Source organism: Tamandua tetradactyla, chromosome 11 (genome assembly GCF_023851605.1).
Source record: "Tamandua tetradactyla isolate mTamTet1 chromosome 11, mTamTet1.pri, whole genome shotgun sequence".
NCBI lineage: Eukaryota > Metazoa > Chordata > Mammalia > Pilosa > Myrmecophagidae > Tamandua > Tamandua tetradactyla.
The window spans coordinates 101,189,628-101,215,686 of record NC_135337.1 but is presented as its reverse complement, the minus strand read 5'-3'; the positions used below and the strand labels follow the sequence as shown (position 1 = coordinate 101,215,686).

General features: G+C 36.2%; 1 long non-coding RNA gene and 1 other non-coding gene across 2 annotated transcripts; both read right to left on the bottom strand.

The window, feature by feature from the left end:
- Window positions 1–14,706: 14,706 nt before the first annotated feature.
- Window positions 14,707–14,870, bottom strand: LOC143651154 (U1 spliceosomal RNA). Its single transcript, XR_013159886.1, has one exon. It is a non-coding gene; the product is annotated as a U1 spliceosomal RNA (small nuclear RNA).
- A 2,547-nt stretch (window positions 14,871–17,417) lies between these two features.
- On the bottom strand, window positions 17,418–24,616 carry LOC143649757 (uncharacterized). The gene is made up of 3 exons (XR_013159152.1): window positions 24,360–24,616; window positions 20,169–20,393; window positions 17,418–17,537 (listed from the first exon to the last, which is right to left on the bottom strand). It is a non-coding gene; the product is annotated as an uncharacterized LOC143649757 (long non-coding RNA).
- Between the last annotated feature and the right edge of the window lie 1,443 nt (window positions 24,617–26,059).

The window sequence follows — 26,059 nt, the reverse complement described above, 5'->3', positions numbered from 1 at the left end:
TATCTAACAACAACCAACCAACATCTCTATAACTCTTATTCCTACAAAACTCTGTGAAGGTGTCAAAAACATTATCCCCCAGAGTCTGGCTTCGTACAAGCGAAGCATTAGGAGAATCGAATGATGATATTTTGACTATCTCCTTTGCCAACTCAGTCCATGGATTGGGAGTGTCATTCTGATTATGGGAATCAGAGTCCTAGTGTCTCTGAGCCCAGTCAGAGTAGAAAACCATTCATAAAAACCCATTTTTAAGATTCTGTTCCTTAAGAACCACTCCTGGTACCAAGATGTATTAGTTAGGGTTCTCTAGAGAAACAGAACCAACAGGGAACACTTGCAAATATAAAATTTATGAAAGTGTCTCACGTGACCATAGGAGCGCAGAGTCCAAAATCCACAGGGCAGGCTGCGACGCCGATGACTCCAATGGATGGCCTGGATGAACTCCACAGGAGAGGCTCACCAGTCAAAGCAGGAATGCAACCTGTCTCCTCTGAGTCCTCCTTAAAAGGCTTCCCATGATTGGATTTAGCATCACTTATTGCAGAAGACACTCCCCTTTGACTGATTACAAATGGAATCAGCTGTGGATGTAGCTGATGTGATCATGACCTAATCCTATGAAATGTCCTCATTGCAGCAGACAGGCCAGCGCTTGCCCAATCAGATGAACAGGTACCACAACTTGGCCAAGTTGACACCTGTCCCTAACCATGACACTGTGATATACTATTTAACTACATTTATAATAATAGAACAGTAAAAATAATGACCCAGTAAGTGGGAAGCCCTGTGTTAAAGCCAGAAGTAGCAACTTTTAACTTTCTCTGGAAATCCTTCTTTAGAAACATGCTACAAAACAAGTCCCTGATGCTACTCTAAATCACTATGGGCTTTAATAAGTCACTCCTCCTTACTGGAGCTCATTTACTTCTCTGGGGAGTAAAAAAAAAAGTAGCTTAAATGAGATTATTTCTAAAGTTCTTTCTAATTTCCACATTTTTATCTGTGTCTATATGATTCTACTGTTCTACATCTCTCCCAGTATAGGAGATATTTTAACATGTATGGATATATAGACAGGTAGATGATAGATAGATAGATAGATAGATTGATTGATAGATAGATAGATGATAGATAGATGACTTCACACAAAAATACAGTGCTGCTCAGTATTCTGATTTCACTTGAAATGAAAATGACAGTGATGTCTGTTGAAGAGTATGATTTGCAAATTACAGAAGAACAAATATTTTTCAACTTAGTTCTTTAACTTGTCATATTATTTAGATTTTAATAGATACCACATAAGTGGTTATTTAACATATTGGTGTTAAGATAAGTAAAAATTAACACCTCTGCCCAGTACCATGACTCATCAACAGAATGGCTAAAATGAAAATGATTGACAATATCAAGTCTTGGTAAAGATGTGAAACAACTATCAGACTCAAACATTAGTAGTAGCTGTGGGAAGTGTAAAAATTGGCATCCAAGTATGGAAAAATATATAGAAAAGCTGGAGAAATGGAGACCTTATGATCCAAAAATTCCATTCCTAGTTTTATATTCAAGAGAAATGAGTGAATATTCTATCCAAAATGTTCACAAAAATGTTCAAAACTTTCACATTATCATTATTTCTATCTACACATTAAATCAGGGCTTAGAAAACTTTTTTCTCAAAGAGTTATTTAGTATATTTTTAGGCTTTTTATGTCATAAGGTGTCTGCCACAAATACTCAGGTATGCCATTTTATTATTAAAACAGTCATCAACATACATAGATGAATGGGTATGTCTACATTCCTATAAACCACTATGGCATGTACTTCTCCTCCCCTAGACCTAAGATTAGAGAAATAACTTATGATATATTTGAATATTACATAGCAATGAGAATATATGAACTATCATTGAACAAAGACATTTAGGAATCTCTCAAGCATAATGTTGTGCAAAGCAGTCTGAAAGAAAAGCACAAACCTTATGTGATTTAACTCCTATAATAGTTCAAAAACATATACTAATAATCTATAATATTGCCTATCAATTAATGATGAGGCCCATAAACAGTCGCAAAAATGCTAATAATAGACTATCTTTTGATATGGATTCTGGGTTGCTGAGATGTTTGTATTTCTGAAGATTTATATGATGTATAAACTTAATTCATGATCATTTCTATGTGTGTCCAATCTTACAGAAGATTTTCTAAAAACAAAATTTATTTACTATTAGACTGTAAGCAACTGCAGGATTTCATTATTATGATTTTTTTTACATGTAGCAGTTTTTTTGTGTACAAGTCTCCAAAATAGTTTTGTAAATGAAATAAAACATGATTATTATGGAATATTTTCTTAAATAATTATACTTTATTTTACCAAGAATGGGATACCTTGTTTATAGAACAGAGGTTTCATTATTAACCCATGAGCACTTTAGGTTTGTTTCCAGCAAAGAGATACAGTGAATCTGCTTCTCCTTGGAACTAGTATCATGCGTTCAACCTATTTCATAATGGCCCATGCCTTAGGACCAGATAACTTTTCTAAAAGAAAGGGTTTATAAGTAGACAATGGCAACATGGCATTATGTTAATGGCATCAGCGACATGAGGAAACATGTTCAGATATGGACGTATATTTTTTCTCACTTGTTTGTCTCAGATGTCTTAAATTCCACCTTAAATCTTTTTATTTCCATGATATTATAAAGCCATTCTCATATAATACACATAAAAATCATTATGTTATTCAGGAGATAATTCAGATAATCCACTTTTCAGCAATATATTGCTATCCAAACTCAGTATTTAGTGGGGAAGGGAGTTATACTATATGGTACATGGCTCAGATGGACAATTATAAATCCTAAAGTCTGGGTCCTGCTTGAGCAGAGTGTAGCGTAAGGGACTTGGCATTTTCAAAGATAGCAAAGCACCTGAGAGAAAAATGTGTTTGAAAAGGAATCAGAAGGACCATCTCCTTCAAATATTTGGCAGAGAAGGAGATTATGGTAATAAAGCTCTTGGATAACACAAATAAAGTTTCTTTGAATACATCTGGTGAAAAAAGTATTACAATTACTAAGGTGGTTCAAGGTTTATCTGAAAAAGTCTCACACAGGAGAACATTTGGTATTTTATTATTAAGTTCTTCATACTAAAAACAGTAATCGAAAGGCATTAAAAATTCTGACAGAAATAACTTCCACAAATCATAAACATACTAAATTCCATGATTTTCATCTGAGTGTTCTAACATTATAGAAAACAAGAGAAAAATCTACAACAAACAATAAATAGAAGCAACAATAACAGCAACAACCGATGTTCCTTTTATTCCCACATGAGGACTCAGAAGCACCAGATTATCTGGAGTATTGGTGTGCTTCAGATAAAATACTACATGTCTGACATGTGATTTTCACTGTTTTTGCATGTTCAAACCTTGCTTTGCTTGGTTTAGTGGCAATTAAGTAAGTAACTTATGTGCATGTTGATTGTACATTGTCTTCAAACATCAATCAATAGTAGATACTTAATGAACATACAACAACCTACACATCCCAGTGTATTGAAGTGGTTTACAGATTACTAAATATCATGGCCAATACAGAGAGCTTCTCCCATAGTTGCTGGTTGTACAACTTCAGAGGCACCATTTTTCTATTTCCTCTTTGGAATTATGCAATGCAGCTGCCCTTCATGTTACCTTCTTTTCAAACTAATACAATATATTAGTATTATACTAATACATTAGGAGTAATATTTTTAATTACACTAATGTTCATAGACCAGGCCATAAATAAAACAGACCACCTCCCAATTTGGCAACCTTACTATTTGCTTCACTCTGTCCTGAAACACTTTTGGAATTGCCTTGGGTTAGCAGTAGATTGGGATGGCCTCTTAGTTCTATAAAACCACTACAATTCTATGGGTAACTCATTTTGTGTCTTTTTAAACATGACTTTAAAGTAAACATTTTACAATATTTTTTAAAGTAGTCAAGAGAGTTAAATTCTTAAAAATGTGCTTCATTACACAGTAATCATGAATCTATTGTGGGAAACTGCTTTGGACATAAAGAAACTTAATACTCTACAAATTTACTTATTACCTTGGAGTTTTTAATATATCCATCTGTAAAATATGATTTTTAGAGAAAAGTGAAGACATATGAGATAATGTATGAAAAATATGATAATATGAAATAATCAGAAGATTAAACTATATGACTGTATCCACTATTTATTTGAAAAAGATCAAATGTTGAACACCCAGGGAAAAGTTATAATTAAATAGCCAGGATCATTCAGGAGACAAGCCTGTACATATGCAGATAGAGCTGTGTTCAAGAAAGAAATAATTAGTTATGGACCAGGTACTAAAATATTTGTCATTTTCTATTTATGTTTTAGATTTCTTTAGTTCTTTCCCCCTCTTCTTTCTACTAAAATCATGTTATGAAACCAAAAGAAGGCATAAAACTTTGTAGAAACTTTTATATTAATTACATGTACAAATATAGAACATAATACAAGTATTGATTTAGAAGGTAGTCAGGATATGTCTTTATTAGTCTTAAGCTCTTATGGGTACTATTATGCATTGCTAATATACTCTCTTTTGATAAAGGAAACATTTTAAAAGTGTGTGTACAGGGATATATATTTGAGTGATTTTGGGAGAAAGCTCTGGAGATTTGCACTTTGATCTCTTTATCACTATGGAGATGCAATATGTTTTTTTGTTTTTACTTATTTATCTAACCTTCAAGTTCACTTTTCTTATATACCTCTAGAGAAGAAAACAGGTATGTGATGATATATGATCTAATCGGTTTGAGTAAAATGTAACAGTGGGACCTAGAATTCATTGACCTCCCAAGGTCAATCAATTTTTTAAACCAAGGGTAGGGATATCTGAGAAGTATGAAATACAAACATGGTCAAAGAAAATACCAGTGACAAAACAACTTCTGCAAATGGGGATGGGGAGTACAGGTCAGACATGACTCTTTCTGAAGATATGAGAGTTGAGTCTGAGGATTTTTATTATGTGCCTGTTTGTGAACAGAGACTATAAGAGCTCCAGTAGACCAGGATAGATGGAACACACAGTAAACCACCTTTCCTTTATTGTTTGTCTGAACACATGCTGCCAGCATCCTTACTATTAGAAAATATTCTTCAGAATTTCCACTGAGTAACAGCAACTTACCAAGAGAAGCATTTAGCCCTGATATATTTCTGTCTGACACTACAAACCATTGCTCATGGAGGTATCTCCATCCTCTTCTCTAGCTAGTATGACTGATCTTGCTTCATAGATCTTGAATCACAGACTGTGTCTATCCCTGAGACAATGGGGCACAAAGTTGGTTATTGAGACTGGATAAGACCTGAGGGATCAATGGGGAAATGTGGATATATTATACCCAGGAACATGCCTTAGCTGTAATTGCTTCAGAATTTTGGATGATATGGCAGGAAAAATATTGCAGAATATTGTGAGAAACCTGTTCTAACTTGACCAAATGTCTCTATCACAGATTCAAACTACAAAATTGGGAAAACAAATTCTTGTCAGAAGATGTGGATTATCTGGACCAATTAGGTATAAGAACTAAGAACTTGAACTCTTGCGATTTCAATTTCTTAATCTGTAAGGCAGGCAAAAAATGGTGTGGAAATCATTGCTGAATAAAGCAATTAACACTAAATTAGGTTCTGTATAAAAACATATTTTATTTGGATGAAGATGTGTTGCAAACTTTGTACAGTGCTATTCAAATATATGATATATCATTATCATTATGATTTCATTGATTTGTATTAGATTTAATACATTTCCATTTGAATCAGTTCACTTCAAGAAGTTCTAGCAACCTTTCTTTTTTTTATTCACTGCAAATAGGAATGGACAAGCAGTTAAACTAGTAAGATAATAAGAAAATATTAACCCTCCGTTACCATTTCTGAATAGATATGAATGATGGCTGTTGAGAACTGCATTAGTTTAGTGACTTCATATTCATAAGAGTCTCTGGAAGTCAGGATTGCCATGGGTGCTCTTTATGTTCTTTCTCCTGGTTTATGGCACAACCATGATTTCCAGTCCAGGGATGATTCTATTGATTAAGCTGGACCCCAGACTTCACATATCCATCCATGTATTATTTCCTGAATACCTTTCTGTAATGTCTGCTACTCCTCCACTATCTCTCCCAAGATGTTGATTTCTTATCTGACACAATAAGATTCCAAATAATTTATGTTGCACTCAGATTTATTTTGGGGGACATTTGCAGATGTGGAATGTCTCATATTCCACATCTACAATGACTCAGCTCCACAAAAGATTTCAAATATCAGATGTCTCTTCCTTCCCAATTTTGCTTCACAAGTAAAGCCTCCATTTTTCTGAGAATAATAAACTGACATCGAGTGATCTTCAAAGAAGGGACATATCTTGTTTACATTTGGATTCCTAATCATAGTCCATTAATGCTGATTATATTCACAATGAATTTGGAAATGCATATAATCCCTTATGATTTGTAAGTAATTGGGCAATTATGATTAGATTACATACATATAAAAGAAAATGGATTAAGGAACTCAAGAAGGAAATGCAATTCCCATTAGCTGCCATTTCTTATGAAAAGAAAAGCTAATTATATAGCAATTGAGGCTGACCCAATTTTATATCATATTGTTCTATCCTATGGTATGGTCTGATAATAACAGTTGATATACTAGTAAGAACATTGGAGTTGAGCAGTGGGCCTATCTTTAAAAAATAGAAAAAAATTTTAATTCAGCTACAGGGTTCAATATAGAGAACTTACTACAGAAATATATTATCTTCCTGAACACTTTCAGAAACTTCTCTTCCAGATGACAATTGCATAGAAGAACATTAATTGGTTCATCTTTTGTTTGTTCTTAACCTTCATTTCCTTTCATTGTTCTATTTGGTTTCTCATATTTCATTTATGCATCTTGTAAATTTATTTCAGATTGTAAATTTATGACTTCCTTGAAAAGATCTTTACAAGTATTGCTCTATACAAATTGTCTAACTGATTTCTTCCTAACATTAAATTCTGTGATCAGAAATAAGGGTTTTGGGTGGGAAACCACCTTCAGCAAACAGATGGGTGACCCCCATGGCCCACACACCAAGCTTATTCGAATATTGATCTTAAAGATGAGTTTTTCTCTTTAATGCTTACATTTTCAAGGATTCTTTTTTTACAGTTACCAAAATAAAGATTGCCACACAAAGAAGCATTTTCCTCCACAATTTACTTTCTGGAAATTTTGTATAATTATATTTCTCTCTCACCTTCACAGCAGCGGCTATTGCTCCACTTCATGGCCAATTTACAGTCATTACTTCATAAGGAGGAAAACAGAAATCCAGTTACCACACATGTTAAAATACCACTTTTATTCAATTAGCCTTTTTGTAAGAAAACAAAGTACATGCTCATTGGTACTAAACTAACAAACATTACTGTCTAGTGAAACTCAAACAGCACAACTGTTGAGTAATGATAGCTAATATTAATTTATTGGTATGTAATAGGGACTCTTCAAAATAATTGATGTGTATTATCTCATTTAATCCTCATCACAACATTACTGGTACAATAATATACTCTACATATCAGAAAACTGAGCAATAGAGTTATTAATAATTTGCATCCAGGTATACAGATAATACGTGGCAGAAACCAGATTTAAACCCAACCATTCTGGCTACAGGTTCTATGTTTTGAATCACCATGTCATGAATCTCTGTTATTGGGCTGAAAAAACTGAATATGCCTTTACTTGTCCACATTCCCTAAAAGAATATTTAACTAAGTTGACAACTAATATCACTATATCAAATGTAGCACATTGACCTGCCAGGAGATAATTACACTTATTTAATCTTCTTTTTAAGTCTGCCATCTGTCTCTCAGTTCTATATTTTGTGAAGTTAGTGTTTATTGGAGACATTTATTACTGCTGTAATAAATAATTTCTTGTTTTCCACACTGGTTCTTCTATAGCAGAGCTATACAACCCAATGTAATCACCAGGTCATATTTCACTAGCCAGAAACTAGAAGAAAAGTAGGAAAGTAAATGTTGAATAATAAATAAAGAATTCTTAATCATTATAGTATTATATTTCATTCTGTGTAACCAGATAACAACCACTTAAATAAAGAGCTCATTTACTCTAAGTTTATACATAATTTTAATAAGAATATTTAGATTTATTAAGAATCTGCAACAAAGGGGGAAAGGGCATAGTGGTTAGGATTTGTTAATGGTAGGTCAGTTTTGTGGTAATGGAGGTAGGGGGAAATGAAAATAAGTATAAATACATTTCAATCATGAAGTTATATAAATTGTAAACATGTGTAACACACAGAGAATCATTGAAGGACTAATAAGAAAATAACAATAAGAATCCATTTTATATAAGTTTACTTAGTGATACATGGATAGGTTTTACTGTTAGGAGGTAGGTTGAGTAGTGATCGGAGGGAGTGAGACTAATAAAATGTTCAAATGAGGAAAAAGAGCACTCTTACATTCCATTAAATAATAGAATGACAGTGATAATAAAGAGGAATGTTTAGATATTTGCCATATTTTCAAGTTTGAATCAATGGTTTTTGGTTAGGCTTTAGTTCAGGGAGGTTTCCTTTTTGTATATTAAGGGTAGTTGGTGGAGACATATCTCAGGATGGGAATAACAGAATAGAATAATTTTTAAAATTTGAAATATCTACCTAAATCTTATTTTGGACATGCTGAAATTTAAATGTACCTATGTGACATTCAAATGAGAATTTCTACTTGGATATGTTCTGACATCGGGAATAAGTTTGAGCTGGACATATGATTTTGGAATGGAAACATGAAAGCTATCGTATGTATGGAAGTTAAAGAAAAGACAAAATTAACTAGAGATGTTTTAAAGATTAGAAGAGAAGTAAGTCAATAATGAGGTACTGGGAAAGTGTAATAGTCTGTGAAAGAGACTAACAAGGGGCATATTGAACCTTAGGAGGGAAATCAAGAGAGGTGTTGAGAAACCAAGAGAGGTGAGAATTTAAGTTAAGAGAAGATGTCAAAACTTTCACATGGAATAAAGAAATCAAGTGCATTATTTATTAAGTAATACTCTTTGGATTGGCACTTAAGACATATTTTGAGACATTGAGCAAAAAGGGGGTTAAATAGGCATTGGACACAAATATTATCTCTCAGTAGGCTAAAGTGGGAAAGTGGAAAACTGCCTCTAAGCAAATACTTGAATAAATGAGAATAAAGGGATTTAGATACAGAGACATATTTGTAAAGGATAGAAATTATTTAAATATTGCTGTTCTAGTTTGCTAGCTGCCAGAATGCAACACACCAGAGATGGATTGGCTTTTAATAAAAGGGGTTTTATTTTGTTAGTTCTTCAGAGGAAAGGCAGCCAACTTTCCACTGAGGTTCTTTCTTACATGGAAGGCACAGGATGGTCTCTGCTGGTCTTCTCTCCAGGCTCCTGGGTTCCAACAACTTTCTCTGGGGTGACTTCTTTCTGCCTCTCCAAAGGCCTGGGCTGAGCTGTGAGTGTTGAGATGAGGAATGCCAAGCTGCTTAGGCTGTACTATGTTGTGCTCTCTCATTTAAGCACCAGCCAATTAAGTCAAAGTTCCTTCATTGCAGCAAGCACACCTCCTAGCTGACTGCAGATGTAATCAGCAACAGATGAGGTTCACGTACCATTGGCTCCTGGCCACAGCAGCAGAACTAGGTGCCTTCACATGACCAAGTTGACAACTGAATCTGACTACCACAATTGCTGTATGCTGAAAATCTACAAAAGAGAGAGAGATTAATATCATAAATACTTGAATTAAAACAAACAGCTGGCCTTGGATACACAGTTGAAGGAATTATCTTCAGGGAGGAGGGGCACATTTTTTCCAAAGGAGGAGTCAGGTAGAAAGAAGAGAGTCACAGGTGGATTAACATGCATATAGATTGACTTGATCAAAAACCAAGGATGTATTTATTTTATATTTTATATTTTCATCTATGAAATAGAAATAATTTCCTTAGAGTGAGCAAAAGATGGTGGAACGTTGCCTTCAAACAAATAGAGATGGTTTAAAATAACTGTTAAATAAAATGAGGGGAAAAGCTGACTATGAATTGTTAAAGAACAATATATATATATCATGGAGTTAACATTGGGGATAGATATTGAAGCACAGAGCTAAGAGTATGTACAGAGTGTGGATAATTGTTGACAAAGTTGGAAGAGTTGGGGCATATTGAAAAATACAAAAACATTGCTATGTTATGTTACAGAAACATGTAGAGTCTATTTTCTTAGACTTTGTTAGAGCCATGTGGATAGCCACCAGTCACTTGCGTTTAGCAGAGATTCAAAGGCAGGCAGGGGAGAGTGGAAGCTTATAGTGAAGAAAATGGAATACTTCAAACAAACTCTATTTAGAGATTGTTGGAATACAATGAGGAAGCTGGACTTGGGTTAACTAGACAATGGGCATCTTCTGTGATGGCTTGGGGATAATATTTGACCTTTTCTTGTTGGTTCTGACTTGGAAGTCAGGCAAAAATTAGGGAAGTGGGAAGTCATTCACCAAGTGCTCCCCATTAGGCTTGTTGTTGCAAAAGTTATGTTTTGAATTCCTGGAATACTTGCTCTAGAATTTGTAAGTCAGGGTTCTATTATCATATATAAGTTTGTCATTGTTAATTTTTATATTCAGCCTCAGTGTTTATATATCAATTTCTTTTGACAGAATATACTCTAGTTTAGTACTATACAAGGTTAAACAGTCATGAAAAAAGATGTCATTTATACTCTCAAAATTTGTACAGTCTAGGAAGGAGACAGATAGTAATGCATAAAATATTAATAAAACAATCACAAATGATAATAAGTGCTGTGAAGAGAATGAATGAAATTTAATGATAGAGAAAAATGTAAGGGTTAGTTAGAGTTGTTCAGCAAGGACTTCACTGTGAAGTTAGTGTTTAAACTGTGGCATGAGAATAATGAAAGTGGGAAGATGTTTTCTCAGAAAAAATGGCAAGTTCAAAGGCTCTGAAGGACAGGACTCATACAATAGTACTCAGCAAAAGAACCAATCTGGAAGAGTGATTGGGAGCTCAAATTCTTTGTGCTAAACTAAGTTGTCTTCTTTCAAAAAGCTGAAACCAACTGAGAAATGGGACACACTTCCCTTTACATAAAGCCATCAGTCTGCTATCCCGGCCCAATGTTGATATGTTTAGTTTATTCCTGAGTTGGAGACTTTCCCTTACATAACCATTGCTGATAAAGGCAAGATTTAAAGATTAGATAATGTTTGTGTACCTAGAGGGTAGCAGGTGAGGGTAAAATGAATTGTCTCAGGTAAGATAAGACATGAGGAATATGGTAAAAAGTCTAGAACAAGACTCTAGTGCTGTGAAGGGGGCATTGACTGATGTGGTGATGGATATTGGGTAGATTGGACAGAGATAGCATATTTTAGTTGTGGAATTGTTGATGCATTGCATGTGGTGAAAAAGACTGCTAAAATTTTTAAGGAAGAAATCTAGGTTTAGAGTTCAGAACTGGTTTGACAGTGGTATCATTTACCATAAAAACCAACAGCTTTGAGGAAAAGGGAATGTTAAATTTAGGAGTTTAGTTTATAACTGAAAGATTACACTGCTAAAATATTTCAAGCACCACATGCCAAGGTGCTATCAGGATGCCCAGGTGAATTTAGCACTAGATGCCCAAGTGAATCTAGCACTACTGCTGTATTTCTTTTAATCATTTTCCCTTTGATCAGTATCTAGGTTATGGCTAATATCATCATCATTATTCAGTCACTACTGCATAAATATAACATCACTGCAGAGAGATGGTGTAGGAGAATGCCAATGTGAATACTGAATTCTTTCTCTTGTGATTTAGTGACCAGCCAGCACTTCAGAGTCTTCTTTTTGCTGAGTTTTTTCCATCTGTTCTTTGATCCTGATGAAGAGCTGTGGGATTTTTTTTATCATGCTTGCATACATCTATGTATTTTTTCCTCTGAATATTGTCCTTCATAGATGCATGTTATTCATCTGTTATTACTCCCAAATTACTTATGGACTTGGTTTTTTTATAAGAAAGCCTTTTCTTTCAATGGATGTGCTGCATAGTTATATATTTCTCTTCTTTGGTTGATACAGAATCTTTCCTGTTGTCTGTCATGGATTATGACCATGCATAGCAATATGTAATCCACTGTTTATACTGTTATTATGTCCAAGATAGCTGGTTCCCAGCTTGCAATTTGCATATACCCCAGAAAAACCATGTTTTACTCCTAATCACATTTTGTAAAAGCAGCCATTTCTTCTAATCCCTAGTCAGCATTGTATGTTTGAAACTGTAATTAGATCATCTCCCTGTAGATGTGATGTAATCAAGAGTGGTTGTTAAACTGGATTAGGTGATGACATGTCTCCACCCATTTGGGTGGATCTTGATAAGTTTCTGGAGTCCTACAAAAGAGGAAACATTTTGGAGAATGAAGGAGATTCAGAGAGAGCAGAGAATGCTGCAGCACCATGAAGCAGAGAGATCATCAGCCAATGAACTTTGGAAATGAAGAAAAAAAATGCCTCCTAGGGAGTTTCATGAAACAAGAAGCCAGGAGAGAAAGGTAGCAGATGATGCCATGTTCACCATGTGCCCTTCCAGCTGAGAGAGAAACTGTGACTGTGTTTACCATGTGCCTTCTCACTTGAGAGAAAAAACATGAACTTCATCAGCATTCTTGAACCAAGGTATCTTTCCCTGGATGCCTTTGATTGGATATTCTTATAGACTTGTTTTAATTGAGACATTTTCTCAGCCTTAGAACTTTAAACTAGCAACTTATTAAATTTCCCTTTTTAAAAAAGCCATTCTGTTTCTGGTATATTGCATTCGGGCAGCTAGCAAACTAGAACAGATTTGAAACATTTTTGGATGACACTTTTAGCTCAGTTATTCACAATATTAATGCCATCTATCTGTCTGTCTTTATGCTCCAAAAATATTAACCATTTCTTTTGTGAAATCTCATTATCATCCACTCTGTCCTGTGCTGACATCTACATGCATCATTAGGTGTTTTGGTCATCTTTTGGTGCCTAACTCCTTTTTAAATGGCTTAAATCACAATGGATATTTATTGTTGAGATGACTTTTCAAAAACCTGTATATAGAAGAGTTAACAGAGAATCCAACTGTATAAAAAATATGCCAACAGGTATGTGTCTTCTAAAGCTCTCAATATTTTCTCCTCCTTTGTGTCTTAATTCTCAGACATACTCTCTCCTCTTCTTGGTAGAGAGAGTTACAAACATTTTTGCTTCACTCTGTCCTGAAGATAGGCCTCAGCAGAAGGAAGTTCCTCTTTTACAATGCTCCTACCAAAATCCCACAATTGTCTCACTTGATCTGCTAAGTGTACACCATAAACTAATCACTGTGAATGTTGATGACATTAACTGATAGTTTCCCAAAACTAGGGTCAGTATAGAGAATGGGCCCTACTGAGAATATAAGAGGTATGTGTCCCTCCAGGAAAACTATGATTATATTCACAATGAAGTAGGGAATGCATAACATCCCTTAAGTAATGGGGTGATTGTGATTAGATTATGTATGAATAAAAGAAAATGAATTAAGGAAACTCAAGAAGGAACACATATGTCCTTTCTTTGAAGATCACTCAACATAAGTTTATTATTCTCAGAAAAATGGAGGCTTTATTTGTGAAGCAAAATTGGGAAGGATGTGATATCTGATATTTTAAAACTGTTGTGAGGCTGAGTCTAACACAAACTGCCATTTTGCTAGACTGAGATGAGTCTTTCCACTCATTACACCCATATCTTAGAAGGAGAAAGAGGCAGATACTTATCCACACTATCAAGATACTATGTATCACTGAGGCCCTAATGACAAGGGTAGATTCTGGATGCTCAAATAAATGATTTATTCAAGTAAGAAAGAGTGAAAGTGCAATACAGAGCAAAATCTAAAGGTAGGGGCGGGCCGCGGTGGCTCAGCGGGCAAGAGTGCTTGCCTGCCATGCCGGAGGACCTCGGTTCGATTCCCGGCCCCAGCCCATGTAAAAAACAAACAAACAAACAAAATATAATAAAAAAAAAACAAGAAAATGTTAAAAAAAAAAAAAAATCTAAAGGTAAAAGCAATAGTAACAAATCAGATAATTATTTAATCAATGAAAGTAACATGCAATATTTATTTAATCACCATGACAATTTTATGATATAGTGTATTTTTATTTTAGATCTGGGAAATTTCTAAAATTTATAATTATAAACCTTGCAGAAGAAACATAACAAAAAAGTAACCAAAATATGATTTAAAACAATACCCACAAATACACAAAACCCATGGAAAACTTAGTCCATGGTTTTCCAGAAAATGCAGATAATATGAAATAAGTGTACATCTATTTAATGGAAGGAAAGTGAAATCAGTATATGAAGATTCAAAAACTTTATTGCTGTGAAGTCTTGTCTCCCTAGTTGCACTTCGTTAGAATTGGTACTGCCTAGACCTCAAGGTTTTTTTTTTTTTCTTTTTCTTTTTTTTTCCAGGGGACAGCGTGAACGCAGTCCTCCACTACCACAAATTATGCAGTCGAGTTTCCCACATTTGGGGAAATCGCAGGGGTCAACACATCCGGAGTGCAATGGATAAGCCTCACCCTGGGAAAACCACCTATGTGATCATGGTATCTCCCCTGCCAGGTAAGTATAGACCTCAAGGTTTGAGACTTAAAAAACCATCACAGATATCCATTCAAAACACTTAGGGATTGAAGAAGAGCAGCAAAGCTGGTGGGTGTGTTTGAATTATGCTCAGTCCAGTACTGAGCATTTTAAAATAAGGATCCAATCAAGACAAGTGAACAATGAAAAATGATGCATAGAACCTGAATACTAATGTCCATGTCCCTTTACCATTCTATCATCATCTGTCCAAACAAAAACTCCTCCCTATTGCTCCCGTTTGAAACTCTGAGGCTAGCTAAGGAATCAACTGCTGAAAGTATTACCTGAACCCCATCATTTTCCCAGGAGCTGCTTTCATATCCTCATTTCACAGGCTATAGATAAGGGGGTTCACCATGGGAATCACAGCAATACAGAACCCGTGGTTCCTTTATTAATTTCCACACTTGTCATATGAAAGGCAACATATTTGTGGCCACTTAATTTATAGGTTTGGATTCACAGAAACACAGACTTCAGTGATATAAAAACAGATTTTTTTATTAATAAAGCAAAGTAATTAAAGGATCTTTCAAAAATAAGGCATAGTTACATTACCAGATAAGATGGCACCAACACCTGAAGAGAAGTGCTGGGACATCTCAGAAACACCATTCAAAGTCTCATTAGTAAAAACCACAGCAATCTTGGAGATGGCATTCAGTTTCATTAGTAAGAATCTATAGCGGAGTATTCTTTTCCCAGATAAGATTCTGACGGGACTCTCTCTCCCATGAGATTCTCCTCTTTTCTTCTACTCTTCTAACTGCTAGAGTGCAGTTTTATGATATCTTTGCATAATAGTGGCCAAATTCCAATTAGTTTACATGGCCAGGCCTAGTTTGGTCCTCCAGAAACTGACTAGGAACCTAGAGGTGCTTCCTGGGACCTAGATATTTTTATCAAAGATTGTCTCCTTCTAGGAGAATAACCAGTCCTCACAGCTGGAGTGCACACTTCAACAATCTATTACAAACATCACACAATGGCCACAACAGTTGAGAAGAACAGACTCTACACATTTATCTTTCCCTTACATTCAGTCCTTAGAGTCTGGTCTGTTCACAATGTAATTCATGATGATTTTTGGTTAAATTTAGTTGATACATATATTTTAATTTAAATATATTACAAAGCACTAAAATATTTTTATGCAAGCATAAAGGAATTCAGATCTCTATATTATTAGAACATCACTTAGCCAGTACAATGAGAGTATTAGAAGATTACCACCTGGTCTGGGGCAGAAAACAAACATCACCTAGCTAGTACAATATTCTTCTATGGTGCAATATTCTCAGATTAATAGACTATGCCACCTGGTCTGGGGTAAGAAAAGAAACATTACCCAGCTGGTACAGTAGTCTTCTTCAATTCTTCTGCCATGGCATAATATTCTCAGATTAATATTCTTAGATTGATATACTAAACAGAGTACATGGAACTCCAAGTAGTGGTCTGCACTTTGTAGAGTTTCCCATTAAATGTTTGACAAAGAGTACAACAACAAGAGAATAAATAGCAAAGCATAATTACAGTTGCTATTATACTGGCCAATTTTATTAATACTGAACACCAAGTACCAGTAAGGGAGTTCCACCATGACTGTAAAGGGTCCTGGGAAAGGATGTGTACAACTATTACTTCCTCATTTTACTTTTATTTCTTGTAAAGCATTTTTAACAGAATCTTGATTATTAGGGATATATATGCAACATTTTACATATACAACAGTACAGGTTACTTACTGAGCAGCTGTCAGATTTAACTAAGTCCAGTTCTGTTCAGGAGTTGATGTTATTCATCACAGAAGTCCTTCAGCTGCCTTAGTTGGGAGGTTAGCACAGATCCAGCAGTGAGAGACATTATGCATTCAAAATAGGTATGAGCCCACAATACCAGACCATTTGTTATTTTTCTGGCAATTATCTAATTGAAGATGAAGAACACTGTAACATATTTATTCATGAATAAAAAGTTTATTAGTGAGCAATATTTTGAAATCATTCTTTTCAGAATAGGTCACTATTATTGTATTATTATTTTTCTGTGCTATTATTTCAGTAACCCTTGGCTTTTCTTGATTATGTTTCTTTTATTCAGAACTTAGAGCTAATTTTGACATCAGTGGAGCCAGATCCTCCTTCATGAGTCGTTACATTAGAAGCATAATTTAGCTTTTCCCAGTTTCCTTTTATAAGGAATAATTATCCATTGTCCTTAAAATGGGAACCATTGTCCACTTTGGGTTTATAAAAGAGTATTTATAACCTAGTGCAATAACATCTAAAGTTTTACAAGTATTACTTTGGATGGAATATTGATTTGCACAGGCAACAAGCACTCCAAAGTAGGTATCTATACAGGGGCATATGTATTGATACCCTCTAATACAAAGGCTATTTTTGGAAAGCATCTTTTTTACAAATTTAACATTTATTTTCATTTGATTTAAAATAGAAAAAGGTAAATCAATCCATGTGGCTTGTGCCCACCTGTGCATACCTTGTGCACTTAAATGTCCAGGTTGCTGATGCACCCATTTTCAAAATCAAAATCTTCTTCAGTAATGGTATTCACAGAAATTTTTGCGAAGGCATCTGTTGCAGTATTATACTCATGTTCAGGTGAATTTAGGGTCAAGTGGGCATCTGCATGAAAGACAGATACATTAGTACATTGAAAATTTTCCCATATTACTTTTTCCATAATGTTTTCTTCCTGTAATGTCCTTCTATGTATTTTTTAAACTATTCTATTTCTGGATAGCTGTCCAAAATAATCCATTGGCCACTGCCCATGAATCAGTGAATAGATTACACTTTCCTCCTTTTTGTGTAACAGGGTTTGGTATTGCTTTCAATTCTGCTCCTTGATTATTGCCCTTTTGTTATGGTTGTTTTTATGCTTTTGTCTTTCGAGGAGGACACATTGATTCACTGAGCCATAGGTGTTCTTGATGCTGTTCTGTTATCTTATTTCGGTAAGCAAAACTAGGATTTGGTTTAAAAAATTATTATAATGCCATTTAATATTATGTAAAAAGATCAATTACTGACAGAAGTTTAGAAAATATCTTAATTTCTATAACCTCTCCTGAACATTTTTGTGCAACCTAAAACATATCAAATTAACTTTATTTTAAGATCTTAATTTTCATAAAGTCAAAGAACAAATGTATTGTAACTGTTTGGAATAAAAAAGATATCTTTTAGTGTTTGACTTTGAGAAAGAAAAATGTTAGAAGTGATCAGGTTTGAAACAATATCTGGTTCCTTGCATTAAAGCTGAGGGAAAAAAAATAGCCTTTTCCAACAATGAGTTGATTCATTTTTCTTACACAGCCAAAGACAATAAAGTTAACATAAAGTACAAGAAGTTATTCTGATAAAACAGAATCTGCTTTTCACACTGATTACTTAGAAAACATTTTTATAACTTTTCACTAAAACAGTGACAAAGACAACTTTGTCACTCTAACAGGGAGAAAATGAAACATTAGTCTTGCATCAGTATATTATTTCATAGTAAAGTTTCAAAAATTTTACAGATAGACTTGTTAAATCTTTCTTACCTTTGACCATAATTCCCTTTTCCATAAACCTTTGCTACAAGAAACCAGGGACAATGCTGCATGCCTCCAGGAATATTACATGGAAACACAACAAACTGAGGCTGAGGCTCCAAAGTTTTGGGAACTAGGTTTTATTCATCTATGGCCATAGGTCTTGGCCAAGTAGCCTCTGAAAGTCTGATCCCTGAACAACAGGTTGACATCAGGTTTTGTAGACAGGATGGCATACTAAGACAAGGTATGCTTAATATGGTAACTGGCAGGTTTGGAAGGAATGATTGGTTGGTTTAAATTGGGAAGGGTATGAAGATGGGTTTATAGAAGTGGATGAGTGGTTAGGGTAGGGGTTTATTTACAGGAATTTCTCCTCTTGCCTATGTGCAGTTTTATCCATTATTGGGGCAAGTATCCTGTTTACATGTAGTTCTGACTTCTTAGAGGAATATGGGGAATTTAAAAAGTGGAGATAGTTTATATGTGTAAGGAGGGTTGTGGGGCCCACCTGTTGCAAGGGGCCTGCTTGCTACATTTCCTTTTTTTGATTCTTACCCTGACTTAGAAGGAGGGATTATAATGTTACCTATTTTTTGTCTTTTTCTTGTTGCATGTTTTGGTGTGTTCTGATTTGAGCTGAGTATGTGAAACAAGGGAACAATGCAGGGTTAAAACCCCTGCAAACCTGGGGATTGAGGGTCTGTGCCCCACCTCTGCTGGCTCCAAATTTTCTCATGATGGCCCCTTTGCAATTGTGTCTCTTTTAGGCTTTTCCTTCCCTGAGGAAACTTACCTATCTTTGACTAACCAGCCATCCTCCAGGGCCAAGTAGGATGAGATGAGATGTGCAAGTGAGGGAGGGACAAATATCCCTGAGAGGTCTGATCTATTTCCTCAATAGCCTGTGCCCCCTGGCCTCCATGCCCAGCACTTGCCTTGGGATTTCCTTAGCTGCTGGTGGGGCCCCAGCCCTGGTCACATGTTTTGGTGAATCCAGGTTTGTTTTCTTTCAGTTAAGGCCCAGCTAATAGCTTTGGGCAAGAGACAAACTGCATGGCATCAGCTCCTAGGAGGCTAATGCCTCAGCACTGTGAAGAGTTCCCCCCTGATCTCATATGCATTGCACTACCAAGAGGACTGCACCAGGAAAGGTGCTGGATCCAGTAGGTGATAAAACTGTACATGTGCTGATAGCCAAGTGGACTTGGGAACTGTTTTACTTTCTAGGGTTATGGCAATAGCCTTGCCACCCTAGAGTAGTGAAAACAGCACTACTGAACCTGGTGAGGTGGGATTATAGCATACTAGAGGGCCTTCCTTTAGGGAGCATACAGAATAATGCAGGTCTGAGAACTGCCCTGGCATGAATGCTGGCTATAATTTTTACCTTTTTCCCAGCATAGGTGGCCTTGAGGCATGCCTAGTATGGAAGGGCTTATGGCCATGCTGAGCAGAAACAGAAGAGTGAGGTGCACGGTGTTGGCTATGGGGAATGCCACTACATGAATGAACAGTTAGCCTCAGGGAAGGAATGAAGACATACATTCTGGGCAATGGCCAGGAAGGAGGAAGTTACATGGGTAAGAGGGATCCCACCAGATTAGAGTAAAGTTGGTTTTCTGGAAGAACTCCAGGTGATTTAATTCCAGGAAGGCTAAAATTGCTAAATGAAAGACAAATGCAAAGAGCAAGACAAGACAATTAGTCCACAGACCTGGCAGTCCAGGATGTCCATGCATCAATTCCTTAATCTTTGGCCATGCATAGATCTGTCAGCTTGCAGGGTGACTGAAGCAGGGCTTGGATGTCTCCACAGTCTTCAGCCATGCATTAACAAGTTGCTTCTGGTGAGCTACAGCAGGGCAGTGACAGTCATTTAGGCCTCAGTCACAGGCTTGTCAGCTGATCTCAGCTGTTATGGAGAAGGGTGCAGTGCCTCCTGGGGAATGATGCACACCAGGTGTTTAGGATCAGGAGTGCACTTCCAGGAATCATCTATGGTGGCCCTTTTGACCTGAGAATGGTAATTCATGGGATGATCTCTGTGACTTTGACAGCTGTTGGGATTACTAAAACAACATGGAAAGGACCTTTCCATTGAGACTGGAAGGACCCCCCCCCCCCATTTTTGCCTGTCTTTTGCCCACACCAAGTCTCCTGGCTCAAACCTATGTAAAGGAGGGTAGATGCTAAATTGTACAGGTACTGCTTCCAATCTTCCCTGAAGTTACCTGAAAATTTTCCTAACTTTGGCCATAATTTTCCTTTCCACAAACCTTCAACAACTTACTGAATTTGTTCAATCTTTGTCTTACATTTTCTTTACTCATAATAGCCATTTATTTTATCTTAGGACAAAACTAATATATTTTTCCTTTTAGTAAAACCACATTCTTTATATCCTTCATACTTAAGTCATTCCTTCAAACAAACACTTCACTACATACAATTACCATCAAAATTGAATTTGTCAGAATAATGTTAAATGCTTAAAATGCTCTAGTCAATGCATATTTAAAATTTCAATAAATATTTTTTAATAAGAATTAATGGCACATGCTAAGACTTTTTAAAAAAGCCATAAGGATAAAAACTTGCAAGCAAGGAGTTTTTCAATATTAAACAGCTTCCCTAATTTAAAAATATGAACAGTAAAATCAAAGTGGAGACAGAAATTCAGAGTCAAAGGTAATAGAGTTTGGCTTAATCCCTTTGTCTGGGAGAAAGGGACTAAATGAAGGTACAGAGGTCCCAAGGGAACTGGACACAGGTCTTCTTCCTTGCCAGGACTTGGAGCATTACTCACTTTATGATTATAACTTGGTTTACATTTTTTACACATCATTTTTATCTCATAATTTGACAAAATGTTAAAACTTTTTCAGTTGACCTCAGCTTCCAGCAGGTCTTGGAACATGTCTCTATGGGAAATTCCATTACTAGTATTGGAGAATCATTTCCCATTATATCTTTTGACATTTTCTTTCCCTGTATTCCAGTATCCCATGTTTCTCAGCACTGCCATTTTATTTAAGACACTGTTAAGTGGATTGCCTGTTTTTCCTAATAATAAAGTCATTATCAAGTGTTTATATGCTGCAGGTGCTGCCTTAATGATAACATTTGTGAAGCATTGCCAGGGAGGAAGTGGTATGTGTTGGCCTCTCCCAATACAATTGTTGACTTCATAATTTCCTTTTGTAATTTTTGCATAGCGTCTTTCAAAGTGTACCAGGATCAAATGATTCATGGCTGCATAGTGTCAGCAAGGCATTGTTCATTATACCTTTGTGCAGCCAATGCTAGAATGTTAGAGCTTTTTCCAGGCTTCCAACTAAACTTCTGAAAAGCAGTCTGCACAAAGATATTGTTGCTAATTCCTATGAGTTTTATGCAATCAGCATAGTCCAGCACCACTCTTCCAACCTCTGCATTAGCAATTTTGACCATCTAGGTAAATAGTGGTTTACAAATTATCTGAGTAAAGTGCCTGAGAATGTCATTTTTTTGTTCTTTTATAGTGCTTCTTAAAGTAACCTGATTGCCCTGTTTCTCTTCTTCTTGCCTTTGTATTGGGGGAGCATTTATTTCTGTAAGATATTTACTTTTTTTCTGACAAATTTTCTCATCTAAAATATTCTCTTTTTTTCCATCATTTGCCTCATCACACACATCACCACCCCACTTATCAGGGTCCCAGTCAATAGTGGCAGTGGCTAGTACAATAGGTACATTCCTTTTGTTCACTTTACCTCATCTTTTTTTATAATAATATTGGCTGCATGGAATGCAGCCCTCTCAGCTACTGACTGATAATTACAAATTTGATTTTTCAAAACAAAATTTTGATTCTGCAGCATGGACAGTTTTTCCTACAGTTATTGTAATTCCGTTTCATAATTCCTTTTTTTCAGAGATTGCTCAATCTTTCTGTTCACACATTTATTTTATATTCTGTTAACAAATCTAATCCTCTTCTACATACTCCAATTATTTCTTTCCATTTTTTAATGGAATGTTTTCTGGACACAGAGCAACTTGAATATGCTCTCCCTATTTGATTTTATTACCCCAATCTTCACAGGGTCCTGTGCATTTTGCTCATTCTTTTTCAAGTAAAGAATAAGGTAAATCATCCCATTCTCAAATTTTTTGGTTCTTCACTCTGAGTTTAGAGGACTTTTTCAAAAGTGACATTTTCTCTTAATCTATGTCCAAAGCCTATAGCCCACTATTTATTTATCTCAAGTAATTCTTGAAGAGGGGCTATTGATGTACAAATTCCTAAATGTGTTATGACATTAGAAAGCATAAACCAGGGAAATAAATGTTTAAATCTAAAACATTCTGCATGCAAAAAGAACAAGAAACCAGTAACTTTAAATTTATCTAGAATGGTCCTAATAAAGCACTACAATATTCAGAAGAACACAGTCCATATTTTCTGCACTAATTTTCTAAAGCTTGTCTTACTGATCTTTACCATTGTGAAGCTTTGCTGAAATGTGAATCCTGCTCACAGTGCAGTTTTGTCACATGAAAGGCAATGTGATACTTGTGGCCATTTGATTTATATGTTTGGATTTGTGGACAATAGACTTTAGTGATATAAAGACAGATTTGATTAGGAAAGTAATTAATGGAAATAATTAAAAGATAGTAATTAAAAGAATTTTAAAAATAAATCATAGTTATATCACCAGATGAGATGGCACCAACACCTGAAAAGAAGAGCTGGAGAGTTTCAGAAGCAGCATTTTAACTCTCATTAGTAAAAATCCAAAGCAATCTTGGGGATAGCATTCAGAGGTTCTTTAGTGAAGATCCCTAACAAAGCATAAAATTCTTTTGAGGTGCTCCCCCTCTCTCATAAAATTTTTTTCTCTCTTCTCTTAACTTTCTCCTCTTTCTTTCTCTTACTGCTTGCATGCATTTTTCCCTCTTTTTATGACATCCTCATATAATAGTGGCCAAATTCCAATTAACTTATGCAACTGCTTCCAGTTCTGTCCTTTGGTAACTGGCTAGGGACCAAGAGGAGCTTCCTGGGACCTAGATAACTTTATTAAAGAACACCTCTTCCTAAGAGGATAACAAGTCCTCCTAACTAGAGTGCAACATTTTAACAATTTCTTACCAAGGTTATGCAATGGCAACATCAGTTGTACAGAACAGACTCTGTTAATGAGATAAATTTTGAAGCCTCTACACAAATGTTCTCCTCTTACTCTGAAATGTGAAAATTCTGATTCATAAGGCAGAGTAATGATAAGCCATAATACAAGATAATTTATTTTTATCCTTCCCAAAGGTGGTCCACTATAATTCACACAGTTTCCTAAGTTGGCCATGGGTCAGATTGTCTCTCCAGTCATCAGTAAAAGCTTTCTTAAACTTGGAAATTATGCACTGCAGCAGTATCTTACTGATTTCCCCTCTCATACAGGCAGTGCCAATGATTACGGAGAGGGCTTACAGACAAACAACAGGGTTTTGAACAAACTATCACTTTGCTAGGTCTGGTTGATCCCCTAGCAGGGACATTGGACCACTCTTGGCTTTGGTGATCCAGTATAAACCCGTGACCAGCCCCTCTTTTTGGGTTGCCCACCCTGAGCCATATGAGGATCATCACAAACTCACAGAATTTGAACTCATTCATAGCCTGGTGCATGGCTCCTGTGGCCTAAGAGTTCATTTTCATTCACACAATCACAGACACACATTCCATCATCCCTCCCACACTTCCCTTCCAAAAACTGAATGTTAAGACTTTTATTTGCCCGGGTCCTCCAACTGGAGACCAGTATTCAGAGAGTCTCTGGGAGGTGATCAGACCCCCCTTCCACTCAGGCTCCCCTAGTCTTTTATGAGTGGGCTGAAACTGACACATCCAGGCACTTACCAGTCAGACAAGTGGTGCTCCCAGGAACCTGATTCCAGAAACTGTCCCAGATTCTGACAGTAACAAGTACCCCAGCCAGGGAGGTCAGGAATCTGAAAGACAAGGAAAAGTTCCATTTCCAGCACTGGATTCCATTGGTCTGTGGTCCAGGTGACACTACCACCATGGGCAAGGGAGATGAAAATATCACTGACCTCTTGATCCTGGATAAGCCCCCAGAAATGTGTGAAAGCAGGGACAAAGCTGAAAGCCTCCAGAAACATTACACAGAAACAGAACAAACTGAGACTCAGGTTCCAAAGTTTCAGGAAGTAGGTTTTTGTTCATCTATGGCCCTAGGTCACAGCTGAGTATCCTCTGAAAGTCTGAACCCTGAACAAAAGGTTAACATCAATTTTTATAGACAGGATAACATGTTAAAAACAAGGTATGCTTAATATAGTAACTGGTGGTGTTGGATAGAAATGATTGGCTGGTTTTAATCAGGAAGATTGTGAAGTGGGGTTTACAGAAGTAGATGAGCAGTTAGGGGAAGGGGTTCTTTACAGGAATTTGTCTTACCTTGCCTATGTCCAGTTTTACCCATTCTCAGGGCAGGCATCCTGTTTACATGCAGTTCTGACTGCTCAGAGGAATTTGGGGAATTTAAAAAGAGGAGGTAGTTCAAATGTACAAGGAGGAGTATGGGGTCTGCTTGTTGCAAGGAGCCTGTTTGCTATACCTTCAGCAACTTATTATACTTATTCAGTCTTTGTCCTATATTTTCCTCATTCTGTAACATCCCTTTATTTTATCTTAGGACAAAACTACTATGTTGGGGTCCAGGTCAGGTTTTTCATAAAGCAGGCCTTTGACTGCTGTCAAAGCCACATCAGAATAACCTTGGAGATGGGTCCCCTTGGTCTCCTGTGGAATGAAGTCTGGCCTGGGTTGTGCCTTATCTTATCTGCCCTTACCATGTGTGGTAGTTAGATTCAGTTGTCAACTTGGCCAGGTGAAGGCACCTAGTTCTGTTGCTGTGGACATGAGCCAATGGTATGTGAACCTCATATGTTGCTGATTTACATCTGCAGTCAGCTAGGAGGCATGTGTGCTGCAATGAATGATGTTTGACTTAGTTGGCTGGTGCTTAAAGGAGAGAGTGTAATGTAGCACAACCCAAGCAGCTCAGCATACCTCATCTCAGCACTCACATCTCAGCCCAGGCCTTTGGAGATGCAGAAAGGAATCACCCTGGGGAAAGTTGCTGGAACCCAGAGGCCTGGAGAGAAGGCAAACAGAGACCACTCTGTGCCTTCCCACATAAAAAAGAACCTCAGTTTAAAGTTAGCTTCCTCTCCTCTGAAGAACTAATGAAATAATTCTCCTTTTATTAAAAGCCAATCCATCTCTGATCTGCTGCATTCCAGCAGCTAGCAAACTAGAATACCATATAAAAGTTCTGCCTCTGAAGTTTCTGACAGGCCAATTAATGTTCACTCTGTTCTCAAGAAATTTTTGTATCCCTACTCATTATGTCAAGCACATTCCCATGTACTGCACTTCCTTATCTAGATTTCTATTGTTAAACTGTAAAAAATAAACTTGTGCTGGCTTCTTGGGGTTGGTCACTATCAATTAGGCAATTATCCACCTAACCTCCACTTTCTTTTAAACTCTGTGTTGTGCTTTTCATAAATTTCCCACTGACCCATCTGACC